The sequence below is a fragment of the Pristis pectinata genome, chromosome 21 (genome assembly GCF_009764475.1).
Source record: "Pristis pectinata isolate sPriPec2 chromosome 21, sPriPec2.1.pri, whole genome shotgun sequence".
In the NCBI taxonomy this organism is placed as follows: domain Eukaryota; kingdom Metazoa; phylum Chordata; class Chondrichthyes; order Rhinopristiformes; family Pristidae; genus Pristis; species Pristis pectinata.
Window position 1 is genome coordinate 25,130,045 of NC_067425.1, and position 12,553 is coordinate 25,142,597.

The 12,553-nt window shown below is 39.8% G+C and overlaps 1 pseudogene; it reads right to left on the reverse strand.

Moving 5' to 3' along the window:
- Positions 1 to 1,963: 1,963 nt before the first annotated feature.
- Positions 1,964 to 12,553, reverse strand: part of LOC127581502 (eosinophil peroxidase-like) — a 43,485-nt pseudogene continuing 32,895 nt past the window's right edge.

Sequence of the window (12,553 nt, forward strand, 5' to 3'; positions counted from 1 at the left end):
GAGTCTCAGCTTTCTGTTCTTTTATTGAAGTGAGGTTACAGGGAACATTAAACCAGCATGCCTGAAAAAGCTAAAAACAGCAATGCCTTGGAATCACCATTATCATACATCACCCTGGCTTGGACAGTCTCTTCAACATTGCTGGATGAAAATCATGAGGTTAACTCCCACAGTAATTGGATGATCAGCAGCACACCATGGACGGCTGTGGTTCTAGAGAGGCCAAACACCATCTCCAAGCAACTATGGTGGGCAATAATCACGGCCTGGTTAGTGTTACTCATGTTGCTGGATCAAATAAACATAAGGTACCAGGGCTGGAATCAAAGGATTTTGAACTGGTGACTGAATGCGTTGCTGATGATCAACCTTCCACAGATAGAGCATGGGAAGTTCCTGCCTTTCTTGATAAATACTTTTCCTGCACCTCAGCAGACAGCAAAAGCAGTGGTTGTGTTTATATTTGCAACAAAGAGTGACAAATTCCATCTTCATCCAGGAAATTCTCTACTTCTATCCAGTTTCTATCTCCCTTATTACATTTCCGCAGGCTGAATACATTTGGCCTTAGACTGCAGCCCAAGAACCATCTTCTGAACCATCAACAAAATCCATAATCTTGTCCAATTCTGCTGATTTAGGTTCATTTTCACCTTCCTTTATTATCCCATCCAAACTTCCAGGAAGTTCTGAAAATGAGTTTTAATATGTCATTGTTTATGCCCTTCAAAAGTGGTACATGCTAAAGAAACAACTTTTATCAGGATATAAGAGAATTTATTGCAGAATGCATATTAACAGTGAGATTAATAAATAATTTATTTTTAAAGTTGCATATAAAATGCAATTGGACTTTTGAAATAAATTTTCAAATGTTGAAAAAGAGCTTAGACCTAGGTTTAAATTTCAGGATATTTTAATAAACTTACAGGTAGAGTACAAGCAGTAGGGTACATATGTGCATCATAAAAATGTACTTGGAATCTAACAGCATCTCAGAACATGAAGGTGGAGAAGTCCTCAGTGCCTGATGGGATCAATCCCAGGTTGTTGAGAGGAGATTGCTGTGGCCTTGATAAAGATCTTTGTATCCTCTATGGCCACAGGTGAGGTACCAGAGGATTGGAGAGTAGCCTGTGTTGTTCCTTTGTTTAAGAAGGGCAATATGGATAATCCAGGAAATTAGAGGCTGGTGAACCTCTCATCAATGATAGGGAAGCTATTGGATAGGATTCTTAGGGATGGGATTTACTCACATTCGGAAAAAGCATTGGGCTTATTAGGGACAGTCAACATTGTTTTGTGCAGGGCAGGTTTTGTCTTACAAACATGATTGAGTTTCTTTTCAGGAGGTGATGAAGGTGATCGATGAGGGCAGGGCAGTGGATGTTGTCTACATGGAATTTAGAAAGGCATTTGACATGGTCCCTCATGGTAGGCTGATCCAGAAGATTAAGATGCACACGATCCATCGTGGCTTGGATTCAAAACTGGCTTGGCCACAAAAGACAGAGGGTCGTGGTGGAGGGGTGCTAATCTGACTGGAGGTCCGTGACCAGTGGTGTTCAGCAGAGGTCAGTGCTGGGATCTATGTTGTTTATGATATTCATAAATGACTTGGATGAAAAGGTAAGTGGGCTGATCAGTAAGTCTGCACCCGACACAAAAATCGGCAGTGTTTAATGAGGAAGGTTGTCGAAGGATTCAGCAGGATATGGATCAGTTGGAAATGTGGCAGAGAAATGGCAGATGGAATTTAATCAGGACAAATGTGAAGTTATGCATTTTGGGAGGTCAAATGCAAGAGGAAACTATAATAGCAACATTTAAGAGGCATTTAGACAGGCATGTGAACAAGTAGGGAATGGAGGGATATGTGCAGGCAGATGTTTGAATTGACATCACAGTTGGCACAGACATGGGCTGAAGGATCTGTTCCTTTGCTGTACTGTTCTATGTTCTATCATGCCTGTTTCAGAGCTGAATCTTCAAAATCCAACAATGTATAGCAGTTGTGGACATCTAACTGCATATACGGAGAATAGAAATCTAATACTGTAAATCAGAGAATAGAAATTAAACTTAGTATTCCTGAGTGGAAAGCTAATCTTGTATATAAGTGTGTGACTATAATCAGTATTAGAATTATGTTCTCTGTACACCAATATACTGGTAGATTTGGTATCGACACATCCTTAAAGAAGAGTATAGTACTATAATGGTTGTTACTGGGCTTGTATTCCAGAGCTTTGGACACTGACTTAGAGATACAAGTTTGAATCTCACCAATAGCAGCCATGGAATTTAAATTCAAGTAATTAAAAAAATGTGGAATTCAAAAAAAAATAGAAATATTAATTGTGAACTACAATTTTGTTGCAAAACACCATCTAGTTCATTAATGCTCTTCAAAGAAGGAATCCTGCCATGCTTATCCCTTCTGCCTATATGAGAGTCAAGACCCACCAATGCGGTTGATTCTTAACTGCTTCCTCAGGACTGGGGCAACTAGGGATAGACAATAAATGGCAGCAATGTTCACATCCTGTGAACATCTAAAAAAAATTGAAATTTCTAGTGATACAAGCATTAGTGGTTTTAAAAAAAATCACACATTTTACAATAAATTTGGAAAATTATAATGGTTTTGGCACGAGATTAAAAGAATGGCCCAGAATCAATCTGGAGTTCCCTTTCTACTCAATACTTTGCTCAACACTCTGGACTTCCATCCCTAAGCCATTCCATTTTCCAATCTCTCCTTCTTAACTAGCTCTTTAAATACTACATATGTGACTGAGTGTTGCACACAAAATTTTCCTGAAGAATCTCTTCTATCATGTGCCTTGAAATATTTTATTACATTAGTAGTATATAAATGTAAGTTGCTGTTGATTGATTGATTGATTGGTGGGCCACTTATTCCTCATTTCAGTCAACACATAATTAAAACAATAAAATGTAATCAGCAAGAACTCTTGCTCCAACCAATTTCATTATTGGCTTCTAAGTCTGCATATGGTTTGGGAAGATCTATAGACAGTTTATATTTAACTAAAGGTAAAATGGCTGTTTAAATGTGTTTTCTTCCCCACTGGATTTTAGTTCTTACCTATACAAGTAGGTGGTATGGAACTCCACAGTCCATTTCTCGGGCATTTTATGGTGTCACCTCCCACCAGCTTGAATCCAGATTGGCAGGTGTACCTGACCAATGATTCGTAGGCTGAAAAAAAAGGCATGAGAGACCATAGGGCTGGGTCCACAGGAGGTTGCTGTAAAGAAACAAAAGTTGCCATTAAAGGAAAGTTTAGAGTTACGGGGAATATTTGAGCAAACTTTTGCCAAATTGTAAGCACTGCCTTCATCGTATGGTCATTGCATCAACATAATCTGAAATCCTGTTGAATATTCTAAGGGAACTCACTCCTTTAACTATCTTTAAGACTTACTGAAATTAAGTAGTTGATTCTTCCAGTCTAGATAGTGACTCTGAAACATGAGTTTAAGAGCCTGTCAGTTCAAAGAGAACAAAGGCAGACATTGATAATGAAAGTCACCACTGCCTCAGCACAACCTATGACTGCTTGAGTAAAAGTGTGTGTGAAGATTAGGGCCTCAGACCCAACAGAAAGCTCATGATCTGCTGGGCAGCTATTATCTCTGCCCTTCTCTATGTTACCGAGACATAGACTAACTACAGCAGGTGCTTTAAAGCACTGGAAAAATATCACCAATACTGTCTCAGCAAAATCCTCCAAATCTATTGGCAGACTATGTGAACAAATGTTAGTGCCCTCTTCAAGCCCAACAACCTTGACATTGAGGCCCTCATTAAGCTCGGTTGGCTGTCTTGGACAGGCCGTGTCGTTTGCATGCCTGATATCAGATTCCCAAAACACATTCTGTTCCAAGTGCAGGTACAGCAGAGATTATGAAGTAGACAGAAGAAATGATTCAAGTATGTTTCTGTATCCTCCTTGAAAGAGTGTGATACTGACTTGGTCCATGATTGCTTAAAATGGAGAAGGATTCTGGATGGTACTGAGAACACATAGGCACTCAGCATAGATGGTTGAAGCAGTTTACTATTTCCCAAGTCACCCTCCCACTCACTCTGTCAAACACTTGCTGCACACAAAGTGAATCGGAGGGGGGGGGGGGGGGGGGGTGGGGGGGGGGGGGGGGGGGGGGGGGTGACTTGGGACAATGGCCTTCTCAGCCACTTCAGAAGTCACGGAATAGAGGGAAAACAAGATATCCTTAATCTCGAGGGACTGCCTAATGAGGCAAAATGATAAAGAAACAAACAAGTAAAATTATTCCATGGCCCTTGGACTGATAACTTTAGGTTTAAGAAGCTGTTTACATACAGAGTCAAAAGGAACAGGATTAAATTTAAATGAAATTGATATCTTATAAAGTAGATTAAAATGTTGAAGTTCTGGTTTTTTTCACATTGCTTAGCTGGATAACATCTTTTGAACCTGATTCATTTAACTGACTTTATCAGTGTTGTTTGGATCACCTGAAATAGGATCCTCTATAGTAGTTTAAAGTACTTTAATTAAGTGATTGATATTTAATTTAAGTTTTTGAAAGTGATCTAGAAAGGACAGAATATTCTAAATGTTAGAACGAACTCTTCAGAAAAGGTTGTGTGTAAATACTGAAGTTGAACAAGTGAGCTTAACAAAGTGAAGTACAGAAGGTTACCAAAAGAAATAATTGGACAGATAAGTAAAACGTTGATGTAGAGACAGGTTTAAAGGAGTATTTTTATAGGAAGGAAGAGAGATAGAGAGGATTAGGGAAGGAATTTCAAAGCTCAGCCAATGGTAGAGCTTTCAACACTGGGGATAATTAAGAGGTCAGAATTAGAATTTACTTCAAAGTTTAGAGTCATCGCCCTCTTAGGGGATCAGTCACTTGCTTAGTTTTAGGACAAAAATGACTTTGTTGATGTGGGCTTTCTGTCTGGAGTTGCTGCCTGTGGTTACTGCACTTACCCTGGGCTGGACATAAAGTCCATCAGATTGGTCCTCTGCACACTGGAGTCCAGAGGTATGGTCCAGACAACGGCTGGGCCTTGGATGGAGCAAAGAGGAAGTCTTGCCTCTGAGAGCAGACAAAGCCAGTGGAGTGCTTTGCCTTCTGTCAGAACCATAAGAGATTTTAACAATTTTTAAATGTACATGACATTTGGAGATATTTAAGAACTACTAACATTGAAATAGTTAATTGAAAGTAAAGTACACTTAAAAATATTAAACAAGTCAGGTAAAGTAACTTACTTTCCCTTCTACCTTCTGGTGTTTTATCCTACAATCCCCATTTAAGTCAATACCTCATCAGGTTTCACTGCCAGGTCTGAGGGAAGTACTGTGAATTAACACAACAGCCAGCCCTGCCGTTGGACTCCATGTGGACCCCAGTGACTCAACAATCTGACAGAATAAACCATGCCAAATCCTTCAACGAACCCCAGGCACAGTGCACATACAGTCATCTGGGGTGTAAATCAGGGTGAATTTGGGGTTCCATAAACAGCATGATTCAACCCAAGAAATCCAAACATCTAAACTAAATGAAGATTTAGTAGTATCACACTGTTAACCATTTCTCTCCAAGCACTCAGGTCTACCCGTGGTATGTGATTGCATCTGACATATGCTTTTGGGTGTGGTCTGAACGTAAGTACATCCCTATGAAGTTTCTTAATCCCAGTATTATCACAGATGAAGGCAGGTAACGAGACGTGTTGAAGAGCCTGCTGTTGGTTAGCAGTAAAAACTCCTTTGTTTTCCCACCAGAATCTAAAACACACAGAAATAGGGAAAAAGATATTAGGAAGAGTGAGAATATTTAGGCCAACATTTATTCCTTATGGAATCACAACAGAACTGATTTTTGTCTGTATGGAGCTTTATCTGCAGTGTCTGTCTATGTAACATAACCAAATAATGTTTTCCACATAAAGAAACTTCTGAGATGTTGTTGAGATAACTTGGAAAAAAAATTCAAATTCTTTCTCTACTAATGGACATTGAGAATTGGTCTCCCCTGTTCTCTCAAACACAGCTGGTGCATGGACACAAAAGGCAGCAGGTGAGAGAAAATAAATATATTGTATTAAGATATGGTAAAAACATTGTATGGTTAAAATATTCTAATATGTCCACACATCCTGCTTGAATGCAGGGCCCTAAAACAGCTGAGCCATCATGCTACAAGTTTTCAGGAATCTACTGGGTCAACAACTAACTTAACAGGGACCTGGACTTGCTGGGTTTTGGCTTTGTGAGGGATGGTCTTCCAACTACCTCTGACTGAAGGGATGGGAGCACGGGAGGAAAGAACCCCAAATTATTTCACATTTTCCAGCTGTCAAACAGAATTAAAGTAGGATCAGTGCGGGTACAGAAAGACAAAAAAAAACTGCCGATGCTGGAAATCTGAAATAAAAATACAGACTGCTTGAAATACTCAACAGGTCAGGTAGCATCTGTGGAGAGAAAAACAGAGTTAACTTTTCAGGTCAAAGATGCTTCATCATAAAAATCAATGATATGCATTTAATGTATCCTGATGAAGGGTCATTGATCTGAAACACCAACTCGACTGGTGCTGCTTGACCTGCTGACTATTTCCAGCATGTTCTGTTTTTATGTTCGTGCAGATGCATTCATTCTGACTTTCAAAAACCAGTGAAATTATGCCCAGTGCTGAGGCCAAGGTCCACTTCAGGCCTGAACCCAGCTCGGTGAAAAGAAACGAATTTTTGTTGAAATTGTTTAAAGCAGCTCCTCAACATGTGCGGCCTGCAACTTTCGGATTCAAAAGGGGTCGGGAATGGGAGGAGAGCCGGCATATTCCTCAGGTCAGCAAAGTTCTGGCTGCATTTCTGGCATCCTCTGCAGCAGCTGGAGCAGCATAAACACAATGAGGCTCGTGGCTCAAATACCAAATGATAGTTGTGGTGCAGATCCGGGTGGAATTGGATATTAATTGTGGAGACCAAAACTGAAAGTATTTTAAAGTGACAAAAATCATGATAATGGGAAGCTGGTAGTGGTGAGGGATGTGGTGTCAGTGATAGAGGGGACGGTGCCAATCTTACCAACTTCTTTCCTAGTTTTTTTTCATTAATAAATAAAATGCAGAGTTTAGTATTCTTGGAAGGTGAAATAGTTCTGTTGAAGAAAGACCATTGTCAAATGGCATACTGATGCCTCAGATAATGTAGGGATGCTGTATCTTAATATTACCAATTAGAGCTGGAGGATCAAAATAGTTTTGACCGATGTTAAATGCCGGTGATGCAGCAAAATGGATCTGTGCCATTGGAACAAGAAGGTGCTGAAACAAAACATGAACAATGGCTGCTGGACCTTGAGAACTGTGGTGGAGTACGAGCATTGGGCTGACCAATCTAATGGAGCCAAAACTCGCATGTGTGATACATAAGGGTACTGTGCAGAAACCACTAGCCAAATGATACTAAGACAAGGAGGTGATCGCGCTGCATATGCAGAAGAAACGTCGGAGGGTTCAGTATGAAAGCCAAGCTATGAGAATGCTGTGACAGCAAGGAATAGTTGGCAGGAATAACAATATAGGAAGACAGTTCTTGCGTATTTCAGCGTCTGCTACTGAATTGTTAACAATGTAAGGATATGAGTAGAAGGGAGCAGGAGGAGGCCGGTCAGCTTTCTGAGCCTGCTCCATCTTTCAATAAGATCATAGCTGACTTTCTAATTGAACATTTTCCTGCCCTTTCCCCATATCCCTTGATTTTTCTAATATTCAGAAATCTACTGTTCTCAGTTTTGAATGCAATTGATGAGTGAGCCGAGGTAGGGAATACCAAAGATTCACTACCCTTTGCGAGAAGTAATTTCACGTTCATGTTTATTGTCATAGGCAAACATACACACAGGGTATAAATGCCATGCATCTTCTGCACAGTACATTACAATCATGAGAAACATAAGTTAACATAAACTTAAATTAACATAAATTATGCACAATTTGCATGACAAAATAAACGTAATGACACTAGTGCAAGTTGAGAGAGAGAGAAAAAGAAATATTATCTGAGGTAGTGTTGGGGTTTTTCAGTTCAGTTCCAGAACCTGATGGCAGTGGGGAAGAAGCTGCTGTTGAACCTTGAGGTGTGGGTCTTCAGGCTCCTGTACCTCCTGCCTGATGCTAGCATCGAGAAGAGGGCAAGGCCTCCCCATATCTATACGGATGCAATGAAAATTCTGTATGCTTCAATGAGATCATAGCTCATTCTTCTAAATTCTAAAGAGTGGCAGCCTAGCTAACATGAGTCGACTCAAATTACTGGATCAGGTTTTAGTGAGCAAGTTTCCTGCAAAACAGTGAGGCCTAGCACTCACCTTGTTGACTTGGGAAGAAAACCAAAAGGAAGCGCAGTTGGCAGAGAGTCACCTCGATGTTCTAGAAGGTGTATAAAGGTGGCACAGGTGATAAAAGGTAAGCAGTTCAAGAAACTAGATGCAAGAGTTTTACTGGAGGATTGTGTGACTGGTGGTCATCCAATAGCACAAAGGAAAGCCAAACAATATTCAATGAACCATGTAAGTGATTGGAAAATAAAGTCAAATACAGGTAATTGATGTTTGATGTGTGCTGAGCATTTCTGTACATGCCAAGATGAAAAGATTAGAAAGGGGCTGTAAGAAAACATGCATCAAACAGAGCAAATGGTCCAGAACATGAAAACAGGACTTGTGGTTATCTGTCTGCTGCTGAACTGCCAGTTGGTTCATTGAATTTCAGAGGTCAAAATCTAGCTGATGAAAGAAGTTGTTCTGTAGAAAAATCTAAAGAATGTCAGACGAACCCTACAAGAGTTAATAGATTTGGGTAACAAATGTAAATTAAGAAGCCTACAGATTTCAGGATCATCTGGGGAAGACAAGTGGCTCTGCTATCATTACAAGTGGTAGCCTGTTACAAATAAACAATGATGAAGCTATAAATTGAGATGACTTGGACAGGAAGTTGGCTTGTAATAATCCAGTGTGACAAAAATGAGCCTTTGCAAAACAGAAAAGGAAATGTTGACCAAACTTACTCATGCAAATCCAGAGATAAAGTCTTATGTTGAAAGTACAGATTTGTCAAATGACTGAACCAAAAGGGAAGAAGAGTCCTTTTGGTAAAAAGTATCCAATTGTGAGAGAGTCAATGTTTCACACCAGCACCAATATATATCTGGCACATTCACACATCAATTTCTCCATTTGATTGGTAAAGAAACCAGATGGTACTTGGTGATTGACTATTGACTGCTGTAAGCTAACCTTGCCATATGTTCACCTATTGTGTGAGAAATCCTAGCAGATCAATCCAACTGGGCTCCCAATCCTTCAACAACGGTGAAACTTGCAATGGGTTCTGAGGTTTCCCTGTTGGGAAATCAGAACCAACTTGGCTCCACATTCAACCACCAGATCTATATTTGGAATTTCCTAGCACATGGATTTCAACATGCCCTAACCAAATTTCACAAACAAATTGCAAGTGTATTAAAAGATTTTCAAATCACAGTGTTTGTTTCAACATGTGGATAATCTTTTGCCGTCTATGAATTCAAAGGAGGAACATCTTCAGTTATTAATAAACTGCTTTGAGATCTGAACTGAGCCATACTGAAGACTAATTTATATGCACGGTGAACATGTACTGACAAACAGGTCTCAGATTTGCATTGTTATTAGAGAAGTGCACAGCCTGAAGTGATTACATTAGTTTAGGAGACAACTACTGGAATCATAATGACACTGACACATACCCTATCAAGAACCAAGTATGAAACAATCAGTAAAGAGTTAAGCACATTAATACTTGTCAGATACATTAAAATTAAAAGTAAGGAGTGTCATAACAAGTAAATCTGGACCAACTAGAATTAGGAAGAAGTGGTATTTAGCAAGGATCACCCAGAAGATGTATACAGGTAAAAATAGAACTGGAGAATCTTGCACGATTCTTGATTATATTGCAACTGTTGCTTTCTATGGGGGTACAAGATTTGCTTAAAATGCACGTACTTGGTTAGCATGCTTGGAATAATTTAGATTTAGTAAACATTCTGCAGGATTAGATTAAGTGAGGAGAAAACTCCTATCTCTCGGAATGGGATTCAAAATAATGTGGAGACCCTGCAATGAATATTGTTAGTTAAAACACGTAAAGGGAGGGGTGGGGGGTGGCAACATAGACAAATGCACCAATGTTGGAACACAGTAAGTTCTGCTCACCTCTGCCGAAGACTGATGCTAGAGTGAAGAGGTGTGTGGAATTGAGTTAAGTTCTGAAATATTTGATAGCACAAACAAGTGGCAGGCAGCCACTTTGTCCTGAGACCTGCAGCAGAGTTTGTGAAAAAGACTGAATGAATCCCATGGCAAGGATGTCAAAAACAAGAGGGCAGTTTTAAGATGAGATGTAGAAGTTTTGAAGTGGATCTGAGGGGTAAGTTTCTTACACAGAAAGTGGTTGATGTCTGGAACGCACTGCCTGAGGAGGTGGTAGGATCAGATACAATTACTACATTTAAGAGGCAGTTAGACAGACATTTAAATAGGCAAGGCACAGAATAACAACAATTTAAAATAACAATTAATAACAACATTTAAAAGACATTTGGGCAGATATATGGATAGGGAAGGTTTCGATGGATATTGGACTAGCTTAGATGGGCAACTTGATCAGTATGAACTAGTCGGACAGAAGGGCCTGCTTCCATGCTGCATTACTCTGTGACTCTATACAAGGATATGGTCCTAATATTGACAAATGGGATGAGTGTAGATGTGGTAAAAAGATCAGAGTGGACATGGAGGACTATAGGGCCCATTTCTGTGCTGTATGACTCTGTGACTGATTTCACTAACTGGGCTGGCCACCACAGAAGTGGTCAGAAAGGGTGTCTACACAGAAGCCAATAAAATGAAAAAACTTGGAGAGGCTTTCTAGGGGTTAGATGATGGAAGTACATGCCCCTCAAAACCAGGGTATGGGAAAAACCATGAGACCAAAGAATAGATGTAGCAGAAAAACAGTGACGGAGAAGAAAGAAATACCTTGCATATTTTTCTGCCTACTGCTGTATGAGTAACATGTATCTTGTTTAATACTATTTAAAACACTGTAATGTGTTACTCTTTATTGTGAACAAAGTGGGAGAAGTAAAATTGTAACTGATCAGAGACAACTCAAGATAGACTCTGGTGATCTAGTTTCCAATAAAAGGAATGTAATGGAAGTCTCAACGCTTCTGTTATCTGTCTCCATCTCGGAGGTTCTTGAATTGTCGTCTTATCAAGCAGGCGAACAATGGTCCCACCCTGCCACCTTCCACAAAGGGTTCAGAGATTCCCCTGACTCACACATCAATGTTCTCTGGCCTTCCATACAACTTGAGGAGATTAGATGCAAGTTTCACATTCTTGAGGATAAGTGAAAGATCCAAGAGATCATGGGGTTCAGATAGTCCACAAAACCTTCGCCAAGCACTGTAACCTGGATTTGGGGTGGGGAGATGGAGGTTAATTCTTTTGCTGATGAGTTAAGATAAATAAGAATGATAATCAGCATAAGAAAATAATAGCATCAACAGATGTGCAATCTGAGGGTTTCAGAATTTGCAAATTGAGTCTATGTAATATAGCTCCCAGTATGGTACGTTATCTATTTTTATCAAATATGGATTGCATAGACACAGACTTAACAGACTTGCAGAAAAGTCACAGACAACTAGATACAGGATGGATTGAAAGAGCTTAATTAGTAAGTCAGGCCCTTCACTGAAATCATCTTTTATTGCCTTGGAGACCATGGTCCCTGGAACGCTGTATGTTCATGGGCGATAGGTCCAGATTCATCTGATGGTCTGATACAACCAGCTTCTCCCTCAGCTCATCTGACATCATGGCGCTCTGGGTCTGCAGCTTAGCTGGGTAACCATATAACCTGCGCATGATTGGATCAATTCCTCCTAAACAACAACTCAGTTATTTTCATTTGCATTTAATTCCTGCTGTCACGAACCAGCAACAAAAGAAACACACTGAGCATGATTCAGTGTTAAAAACTATTTTATTAATCACTACTTATGATAATACTTAAAATAAAAGTAAAAATGTTAGTATGTTAGAATTCAAAAATGTTAAACCTTGAACGTTAACCCCAAAACTAAACTCTTCGTGTGTGTGTGGCAAAGTCCCAAACTCCAAGTTCAGGAATGGTTCTTAAAGTTCAGTTCCGCAAGCCATAAGGTGAAACATGAGTAAGGGCTTCTTCAACAACCACCGTTGTCTGAAGATAAGACGTAGACATAGAGAAACATAGAGAGAGTAAATACGAAATCCAAATGTTCCACGATAGAACCCAAGCGACACTTAAGTGTTTACTCGGTAGTGACTTCCTCACCCCGAAAAGCATCCGAATCATGGTCGTCCACACACAAGTACCTGTTTCCTTCTACAGGTCAGCAACAAAGTGAACTCCACCGGAT